Below are 10,366 nucleotides of genomic sequence, written 5' to 3' on the forward strand. Positions count from 1 at the left end.
GAGGATACGAGCTCATATGAAGATGAAGTCCCGTTACCTCAACCTGGGGACATGCATGTGGAGTTCAAAAAGTCAAGCCTCCCGGATAGGGTAAAGAAACCTAAGATCGAGTTTATCCCTTTTCGCCTCTTGCAGGAAAACAAGCAGGAACTATGCAAAAAGATATTGAGCCTGGAGCAGGAGATCGAGGACCTAAGGGACCAAAATTCTGTCCTCAAACGCAAATTAAGGAAGAAGCCTACGCCATCAACAAAACCATCACCGTCTCCACCAACAAAGAAGAATTGTGTATCTGGTATGGGCACTCCCCTTGGCAACTGCCAAGCTTGGGGGAGTGCCCCGCTATCATATCACCATCACTTTTATCTTTACCGTTTTCCTTAGTTCGATCCTTTTGGTAATATCTTGATCTAGTAGAATAAAAGTTCTTAGTATGATCAAGTCGTAAGTTTTGCTTTATAATCCTTCTATGTAATCGAGTCTGTGAGCTATATAATAAAGATTAGTGTTGAGTCAAGGGCTTGATTATTTTGCCATGATCCTAAGGGAATAAAAGAAAAGAGAAAGAAATAAAAACAAACAAAGAGATCATGTAAATCTTATGGAGAGTAATGAGCTCACATAGAAAAAGTATGATGAATAAAAGTTGTTGAGAGTTGACAAGCATATGTTTGGTCATCGTTGCAATTAATAGGAAGTAATAAAGAAAGAGAGGTCTACACATATAGATATACTATCTTGGACATCCTTTATGATTGTGAGCACTCATTAAAATATGACATGCTAAAGAGTTGACGTTGGACAAGGAAGACAACATAATGGGTTATGTTTTCTTACATCTGAGATAAATTATATTGTCATGGATCATCCAACATGGTTGAGCTTGCCTTTTCCCTCTCATACTAGCCAAATTCATGGCCCCAAGTAGAGATACTACTTGTGCTTCCAAATACCCTTAAACCAGTTTTGCCATGAGAGTCCACCATACCTACATATGGATTGAGTAAGATCCTCCAAGTAAGTTGTCATCGGTGCAAGCAATAAAAATTGCTCTCTAAATATGTATGACTTTTCAGTGTGGGAGAAATAAGCTTTATACGATCGTGTGATACGGAAGAAATAAAAGCAACAGACTGCATAATAAAGGTCCATATCACAAGTGGCAATATAAAGTGACGTTCTTTTGCATTAAGATTTTGTGCATCCAACCATAAAAGTGCATGACAACCTCTGCTTCCCTCTGCGAAGGGCTTATCTTTTACTTTTATCTCCCACATTGCATAAGAGTCATGTTGATCTTCACCCTTCCTTTTTACATTTTATCCTTTGGCAAGCACACTATGTTGGAAAGATCCTGGTATATATGGCTAATTGGATGTGAGTTTTCATGAACTATTATTGTTGACATTACCCTTGAGGTAAAACGTTGGGAGGCAAAACTATAAGCCCCTATCTTTCTCTGTGTTCGATTAAAACTCCGTACCCATAAGTATTGCGTGAGTGTCAGCAAATGTGAAAGACTATATGATAGTTGAGTATGTGGACTTGCTGAAAAGCTCTTATACATTGACTCTTTCCTATGTTATGATAAATTGCAATTGCTCCAATGACTGAGATTGTAGTTTGTTAGTTTTCAATGAAGTTTACGATTCATACTTGAAATTGTGATTGAATTATTACTCTAGCATAATAAATCATATGACAAGAATTATATAAGTTGTTGTTCTAAGAATAATCATGATGCCCTCATGTCCGTATTTTATTTTTATCGACACCTCTATCTCTAAACATTTGGACATATTTTTCGATTTTGGCTTTTCGCTTGAGGACAAGCGAGGTCCAAGCTTGGGGGAGTTGATACGTCCATTTTGCATCATGCTTTTATATCGATATTTATTGCATTATGGGCTATTATTACACATTATGTCACAATACTTATGCCTATTCTCTCTTATTTTACAAGGTTTGCATGAAGAGGGAGAATGCCGGCAGCTGGGATTCTGGGCTGGAAAAGGAGCAAATATTAGAGACCTATTCTGCACAGCTCCAAAAGTCCTGAAACTTCACGGAAGACGTTTTCAGAATATACAAAAAATACTCAGCGGAAGAGATTCACTAGGGGGGCCACACCCTGCCCACGAGGGTGGGGGCGCGCCCTACCCCCCTGGGCGCGCCCCCTACCTCGTGGGCCCCCTGATGGCCCTCCGGTGGCCATCTTCTGCTATATGAAGTCTTTCGATGGGAAAAAAATCAGAAGCCATCTTCTCGGACGAAACTCCGTCGCCACGAGGTGGAACCTTGGCGGAACCAATCTAGGGATCTGGCGGAGCTGTTCTACCGGGGAAATTCCCTCTCGGAGGGGGAAATCACCGCCATCGTCATCACCAACTCTCCTCTCATCGGGAGAGGGCAATCTCCATCAACATCGTCATCAGCACCATCTCCTCTCAAAACCCTAGTTCATCTCTTGTATCCAATTCTTGTCTCCAAGTCCGGGATTGGTGCTAGTAGGTTGCTAGTAGTGTTAATTACTCCTTGTACTTGATGCTAGTTGGTTTAATTGGTGGAAGATCATATGTTCAGATCCTATATGCATATTAATACCCCTCTGATTACGAACATGTTTATGCTTTGTGAGTAGTTACGTTTGTTCCTGAGGACATGGGAGGAGTCTTGCTATTAGTAGTCATGTGAATTTGGTATTCATTCGATATTTTGATGAGATGTGTGTTGTCCCTCCTCTAGTGGTGTTATGTGAACGTTGACTACATGACACTTCGCCATTATTTGGGCCTATAGGAAGGCATTGGGAAGTAATAAGTAGATGATGGGTTGCTAGAGTGACAGAAGCTTAAACCCTAGTTTATGTGTTGCTTCGTAAGGGGCTGATTTGGATCCATATGTTTCATGCTATGGTTAGGTTTACCTTAATACTTTTGTTGTAGTTGCAGATGCTTGCAATAGAGGTTAATCATAAGTGGGATGCTTGTCCAAGTAAGGACAGTACCCAAGCACCGGTCCACCCACATACCAAATTATTAAAGTACCGAACGCGAACCATATGAGCGTGATGAAAGCTAGCTTGATGATATTCACATGTGTCCTCGGGAGCGCTTTTCTCTATATAAGAGTTTGTCCAGGCTTGTCCTTTGCTACAAAAAGGATTGGGCCACTTTGCTGCACTTTATTTACTTTTGTTACTTGTTTCTAGTTACAAATTATCCTATCACAAAACTATCTGTTACCACTTGTTTCAGTACTTGCAGAGAATACCTTGCTGGAAACCGCTTATCATTTCCTTCTGCTCCTCATTGGGTTCGACACTTTTAATTATCGAAAGGACTACGATAGATCCCCTATACTTGTGGGTCATCAATACAACAAGAGCATGATCAAGATATTTCTTTAGTTTAGCATGGTCATGCATTGTACAACTCCTCAAGAGCCAAAAGATGACCGCGCTCTTCCTCAAGAGCATTAGAGAGATCCGAAATATCATCGGCATAGTCATGACTATGCCCCTCCATCTTGGAGATGGTATCTTTGTGAGCCTCGGTCATGTCATTGGCTTCACCAAGTTGTTACAAGAGAGCAACGAAGTGCTTCTTTGATTTACCCTTGAGCTTACTCATAAAGGATTCAAATTCATTTTCCTCCTCATTATGCCCCTCATGTTCATCAATGCAACCCGTCAAGGAATGATTAGTAATGATGGTAGTTTTGATGTTGGGTGTTACCTTGTTGGTGGCTTTGGCCATGAGGCACTTGGCGGTGATGTTCTCATTGGGTGAGTCGAAGAGAGACACCCGTGGAGTTGTTGCAATGGCAACGGAGGCCATGGCAATCGACTCACTGTCTTCATCATCATCGTCCTCATTGTACTCTTCTTGTGCCACCATCATATTGGGAGGGATCTTCTTGGTGAAGTTGCTCTTGTTGGGGAAAGCTTTGGCCTTGTCTTTTTGGATGAGCTTGCCATCATTATCTTCCCTCTTCTCATATGGGCATTCCGCAACAAAGCGACTCACATTGCCACAATTGTAGCATGTCCTCACACGAGGCTTGCCCTTTTCTCCACTTGAGTTGTTCTTGTTGAAGTTGGACCTCGTGTTCTTCTTGTTCCAAAATTGCCTTGAAGCTAGAGCCATGTGCTCATGATAAGCATATTTTGTATCCTCGGGATTGCTCTCCTCTTCTTCCTCTTCGTCCTCTTCTTCCACACTAACCTTGGCCTTCAAGGCAAGGTTGGTCTTCTTTGCTCTTTGAGAGCGTAACACCGCATTGTCGGTGGTCTTGTCCAAGATACTCATAGCCACAAACTCATCCAACACCTCACTTGAGGACAATGTGTGGAAGACCGGTCGTTGACGAATGACGGAGGACATGGCCTTGTGGTAAGGCATCATGGCCTTGAGGAATTTGTGCTTGATCCAATTTTCATTCGTATCCTTGCTCCCCTGATCTCGGAGTGAGACCGCGAGAGTAGTTAATCTCCGATAAAGCTCACGAGGTTCTTCATCTTCTTTCATTGCGAACTCATCGACTTCATCTTGCACCACTTCATAGTTGGAGCGTCGAATGCTTGCGCTTCCCCTGTAGAGGGAAACAACATGGTGCCATGCATCCTTGGCCACGATGAAGGGCCGGAGATGAGCGAGATCTTCGGGTGGAATTGCATCTTGGATGGTGAAGAGAGCATTATCATTGAATTGGTTATCCGCAGCTTCTCTAGGGGTGAAGTTGCTTCGGTCATGCGGATAAAAACCTTCTTCAATGATTCTCCAAAGGTTTGTATTAACATGGTTCAAATGACGCTTAAAGCGATAAACCCAAGAATCAAAGTCCTCATTTTCCAGAATATTAGGGGAAGGACCGGCATGATTCAAATGAGTGGAAGGAATCGGTCCACCATAAGTAAGTGGAGGTTCCACATGGGCAAAGATGCCATTGCCAATTTTTCCACTAGAAGAAGGAGCCTTTTCACTAGTAGCTTCCCCCTTGTCGGAGTTAGCATCCATCACCTTGTTAGTGGGATCACCCACTTTTATAGGTGCGGTGGATAGTTTAAGCCCTTCTAAGAATTTATTAAACATGCTTTCAACCTCGGTCATCATGGAGGTTTTCAATGTGTCCAAAGCCGCATTGAATTCCTCACGAGAGATCGCGGTTCCCCCATCAGCCGTAGACGAGAATGGATTCGCACCGGAGTGCTCCTCCTCACCGTCTACAGTGTCAACCATACTCTTCGGACGGTAAAGTCCTTAATAAAGAGATGAGGCTCTCATACCAATTGAAAGGATCGATATAGTTGACTAGAGGGGGGTGAATAGGCAACTAACAATTTTTAGATTTTCTTCACCAATTTAAACTTTGCATCAAAGTAGGTTGTCCAGATATGCAACTAGGTGAGCAAACTATATGATGCAACAACAACAAGCGCACAAGCAAGCAAGGGATATGATACAGATAAGCTTGCACAAGTAAAGGTGCGAGATAACCAAGAGTGGAGCCGATGAAGACGAGGATGTGTTGCTGAAGTTCCTTCCTTTTGAGGGGAAGTACATCTCCGTTGGAGCGGTGTGGAGGCACAATGCTCCCCAAGAAGCTACTAGGGCCACCGTATTCTCCTCACACCCTCACACAATGCGAGGTGTCGTGATTCCACTATTGGCGCCCTTGAAGGCAGCAACCGGACCTTTACAAACAAGGTTGGGGCTCTCTCCACAACTTAATTGGAGGCTCCCAATGAAACCACAGAGCTTCACCATAATGGAATATGGCTCTGAGGTGACCTCAACCATCTAGGGTGCTCAAACACCCAAGAGTAACAAGATCCGCAAGGGATTAGTGGGGGAAATCAAATTTCTCTTGGTGGAAGAGTAGATCTGGGCCTTCTCAAATAATCCCTAGAAAATCAACAAGTTTGATTGGCTAGGGAGAGAGATCGGGCGAAAATAAGCATGTGGAGCAACAATGGAGTTTTGGGGGAGAAGAGGTAAGTCTTCTTGGAGAAGAAGACCCCTTTATATAGTGGGGGGACACATCCAACTGTGATGGAGCCCGCAGCCCGCATCTGGCGGTACTACCGTTGCCAGAGCGGTACTACCGCTGCCATAGCGGTACTACCATTGTGGCAAGCAGGCATAGGGCAACCAGGGCAGAGGGAGAAGATGTACACGCACTAGGGCGGTACTACCGCTAATATAAGCGGTACTGCCGCTCCCTACAGCCGCTGGAAAACAAAGGAGGGCAACAAGTTGAGTGGCAGTTGGAGCAGACGTAGGAGCGGTACTACTGCTAATATAAGCGGTACTACCACGCCCTACTACCGCTCCCCCGCGTGGTCCTTTACGGAAACCCGACACGAAAAAATTGAGACCACAGCAGGGCAGTAGTACCAGCGGCACAAACAAGCGGTACTACTGCCCTTACCATGGTACTATCGCTTGGCACTCAACACCCCTTGTTTTGCACAGCTCGGATACTCCAAAGAAGCAGGAAGAAGGCGAGGGTGCAAGGAGAGTGTGTACGTGATGATTCCACCCGTACTCTTCCGAAACGGATCCCCTCTTGATAGCACGGTTATCCCTATGACTCAATACCACCGAAAAGAAACGAGGCAAAATAATCCATCTGAAGTGAAGTCCTCGAGGGGGAAACAATTGCATAGTGCCCTTATATTAGATAACCTGAAAAGCTTAATGCACACGATTAGTCTGCAGGAGTATTTTCATCAATCACCAAAACAAACCAGGGAAAATTATGCCCTAACAAAAGGCCTCTTCTAAAACTAGACACACCACTACTACAGGCTACTCCCAGAGGGAGTACATATTAGTAGTAGTGCCTTGACGCAGTAGTAATGTTACACGAACTTTGACCCCCTTGTCGATGTCAAAACCGGCAGATCTCGGGTTGGGGTCCCGAACTGTGCATCTAAGGTCGATGGTAACATGAGATAGGGGACATGATGTTTACCCAGGTTCGGGCCCTCTCTATGGAGGTAATACCCTACGTCCTGCTTGATTGATATTGATGAATACGAGTATTACAAGAATTGATCTACCTTGAGATCGTAATGGCTAAACCCTAGAAGTCTAGCCTGTATGACTATGATAATGAATATATCCTTTCCGAACTAAGTCCTCCGGTTTATATAAGCACCGGGAGGATCTAGGGTTACACAAGGTCGGTTACAAAGAAAGGAATCTACATATCCGGTCGCCAAGCTTGCCTTCCACGCCAAGGAGAGTCCCATCCGGACACGGGTGCAGCATTTGGTCTTCATATCTTCACAACCCATCAGTCCGGCCCATGGCTATCAGGTCGGACGCCCGAGGACCCCTTATTCCAGGACTCCCTCAGTATCCCATGAACCTGGCTTCAATGACAAAGTATTCGACACGTAGATCTGTCTTCGGCACTGCAAGGCGGGTTCCTCCTTCCGAACTGTACCTGAAATAGTCTTCGGACGTATCGATGTGTCCGGATCTGTAACACACACACCCCACACAACCGTAGAGATAATACAATATTTCACGAATCCAATCTGCTGACAACTTTTGGTAACATGACATCACGTCCGTCCGGTCATAATTTCGAACCGTTTTCGTCTGTCGCTCCATGTTTCGAGGCGCGGTTGCCATTGGCACGTCTTGTCGAAGCAGAGATCGTGTCCCCTTATTGCGGGATTCTCATCAATACGGGTATGGGTAACCCAACCGTGTTATTTACACAGCCCTTGGGAATAGGCAAATTTTAAGGCGAGTGGGGAGGCGTTCGACATTCGCGGCCTTTATAAGGGGATGAGGATTCATCCTCACTCACCCCTGCCTTCTCCTTCCTCTGCCCATCCATTCTTGAGCTCCAGCGCCCAAGCTCTAGCTTCCCTCACCGGAGAAAGCACTCCAACCATGTCCGGATCTGGAGCTGGTGGCAATTAGATGGCCTCCTCTGTTAGGATGAAAGACATCAAGGAGCTTCGAGAGGCCGGATACCTGGCCAAAGATATCGTTCACCATCTCCTAGCTGAGGGACAGATCATCCCTTCCCCAGAACCCCATGAGAGGGTTTGGTTTCTCACACATTTCATCCGCGGGCTAGGATTCCCTCTCCACCCGTTTGCCCGCGGACTGATGTTTTACTACAGGCTGGACTTCCATGATCTAGCCCCCAACTTTATCCTCAACATCTTGGCATTCATAGTCGTTTGCGAGGCCTTTCTCCGTATCCCACCTCACTTCGGCCTATGGCTGAAGACCTTCAATGTGAAGCCAAAGGTGGTGAGAGGCCAACAAGCAGAGTGCGGAGGTGCCATGGTGGGCAAGATACCCAACGTCACATGGCCCGAAGGCTCCTTTGTGGAGACGGTGAAGGGGTGGCAGTCGGGGTGGTTCTACATTACCGAGCCGCGCGACACCAACTGGGCGGCGTCCCCCGAATATCAATCCGGAGCTCCGTTGCGGCTCATCTCCTTGCAAGAGAAGGGCCTAACCTGGGGTTCTTCGAACGAGCTAACTGGGCTCCAGACGTGCGTCCAGAACATGATAACCAAGAGAATCAAACTTGTCAACGTGATCCAAGTTATGCTCATTTGCCGGATCCTTCCATGCCAACGCCGGATTTGCTATTTGTGGGAGTTCGATCCGGCCAAGCATCAGACGCTGCTAGAGCTCTTCGGCACGACACACGAAGACATCTGGAAAGTGCTCTTCAAAGCCGGCGAGACACTACTGCCTACGACCGAGGATCGCGGGCTCAGCTTAAAATGCCAGGCTAATTCGGTAAGTTCTTTCATGTTTTCAAGGTATAGCCTTTACTAACATATTCTGAGAAGGAGTCTAAGCCTTCCTATCAATTTTTTTAGGCCTGGATCGACATAGCGGGGCAGATTAACTGTCCGGCTCCGCTGCCCGAAGACCAAGAGACCCCGCTTCTGACGAAGATGTTGTTTCCGGTGCCTTATGATGTGCCGGAGAAGAAGGCCAAGAAAACGGCCAAGGGGCCTGGAGTGGCCTTTGCCAAAAAGGCGCTTTGGGCGTGACGTCTGAAGACGGGACTCGCTCTTCGGCCACCGAAGATGATGATGAGGAGGAGGAAGAAAGCGACTCCCCCCTAGGGGGGAAAGGAAGAAAAGGGGGGCCTCCCCAAATTTGGAGGCGAAGGCGCCCAAGAAGGGGAAGGGCTCCCCTGCGGATGACTCCGCGTGGGATGTCGATAGCAGTCCAGAGCGAATGCCCCGGGCCAAGCCTCAGGCCACTTCGTAAGTACGAAAACCTTATGGATGTCCAAATTCCTGGCCTTTCCATTTTGTAATATTAATATGTTTAAATTATGTCGTCACAGTCCAGCCCGCGATAGCTTCCTGCGATCCTCGACAGAGGGTTCGCTAGATTCAAAGGAGATGGCCAGCGTGTCACTGCCGCCCGCTGACTCTCCCAAGGCCAAGGACGACGCGGAGGTGTTGTCCCGAAGGACTTTCCCGGGCCGGGGAGAGGCTCAGGAGGCGCCAGAAGGTGATACCTCCGTCACTGGACACCAGCGGGAGCAGACCCCCAGGGAGACTGGTGAGGAGGGTCGTGTTCAGTCCGTCCCTCACCCAGACTTGATTCTGGAGACCGATGCGGCTCTCGAATCTGGCACGCAACCTCCTTCGGTAGAAGGGGGTATGTGTATTTCGCAGATGACCCCTGTCCAACCCGGGGCACTGGATAATGTGCTGGAAGCGCTACGAGGCGCTTCCATTGTGGATGAGCACCGTGTCCTTATGGGCACAGTAATCGAGAAGGTTCAGTCCGCCAAAAGAGGACTGACCGAAGTCTGCGCTAGCCTTTTAACAGGCTTTGAGGTAAGTAATGTAATTGTAGAAAGGATATCATAGTGTAGACAGTAGCCCTGATGCTCTGTTCGGTGTTCGGAAAGAAAAAGCCGAACAGAGGATCAAAATGATTTTCGCAGGAGTCTAACATAAGATGTCTATATGAATAAGCAAGCATAGCTGCTGGCTGCTCATACGTCTCCGTTGTATCTACTTTTCTAAACACTTTTTCCCTTATTTTGGACTCTAACTTGTATGATTTGAATGGAACTAACCCGGACTGACGCTGTTTTCAGCAGAATTGCCATGGTGTTGTTTTATGTGCAGAAAACAAATATTCTCGAAATGACCTGAAACTCCACGGAACATCTTAGAAAAAACAATAAAAAATCCTCGCCAAAGATGAAGACCAGGGGGCCCACACCCTTCTCACAAGGGTGAGGGCGCCCCCCCCCCTAGGGTGTGCCCCCCAACCTCGTGGGCTCCCTAGAAACCCTCCAACGCCAACTCCAACTCTATATATTTGCTTTCGGAGAGAAAAAATAAGAG

The sequence above is a fragment of the Triticum aestivum genome, chromosome 7A, assembly GCF_018294505.1.
Source record: "Triticum aestivum cultivar Chinese Spring chromosome 7A, IWGSC CS RefSeq v2.1, whole genome shotgun sequence".
NCBI classification, from domain to species: Eukaryota; Viridiplantae; Streptophyta; class Magnoliopsida; order Poales; family Poaceae; genus Triticum; species Triticum aestivum.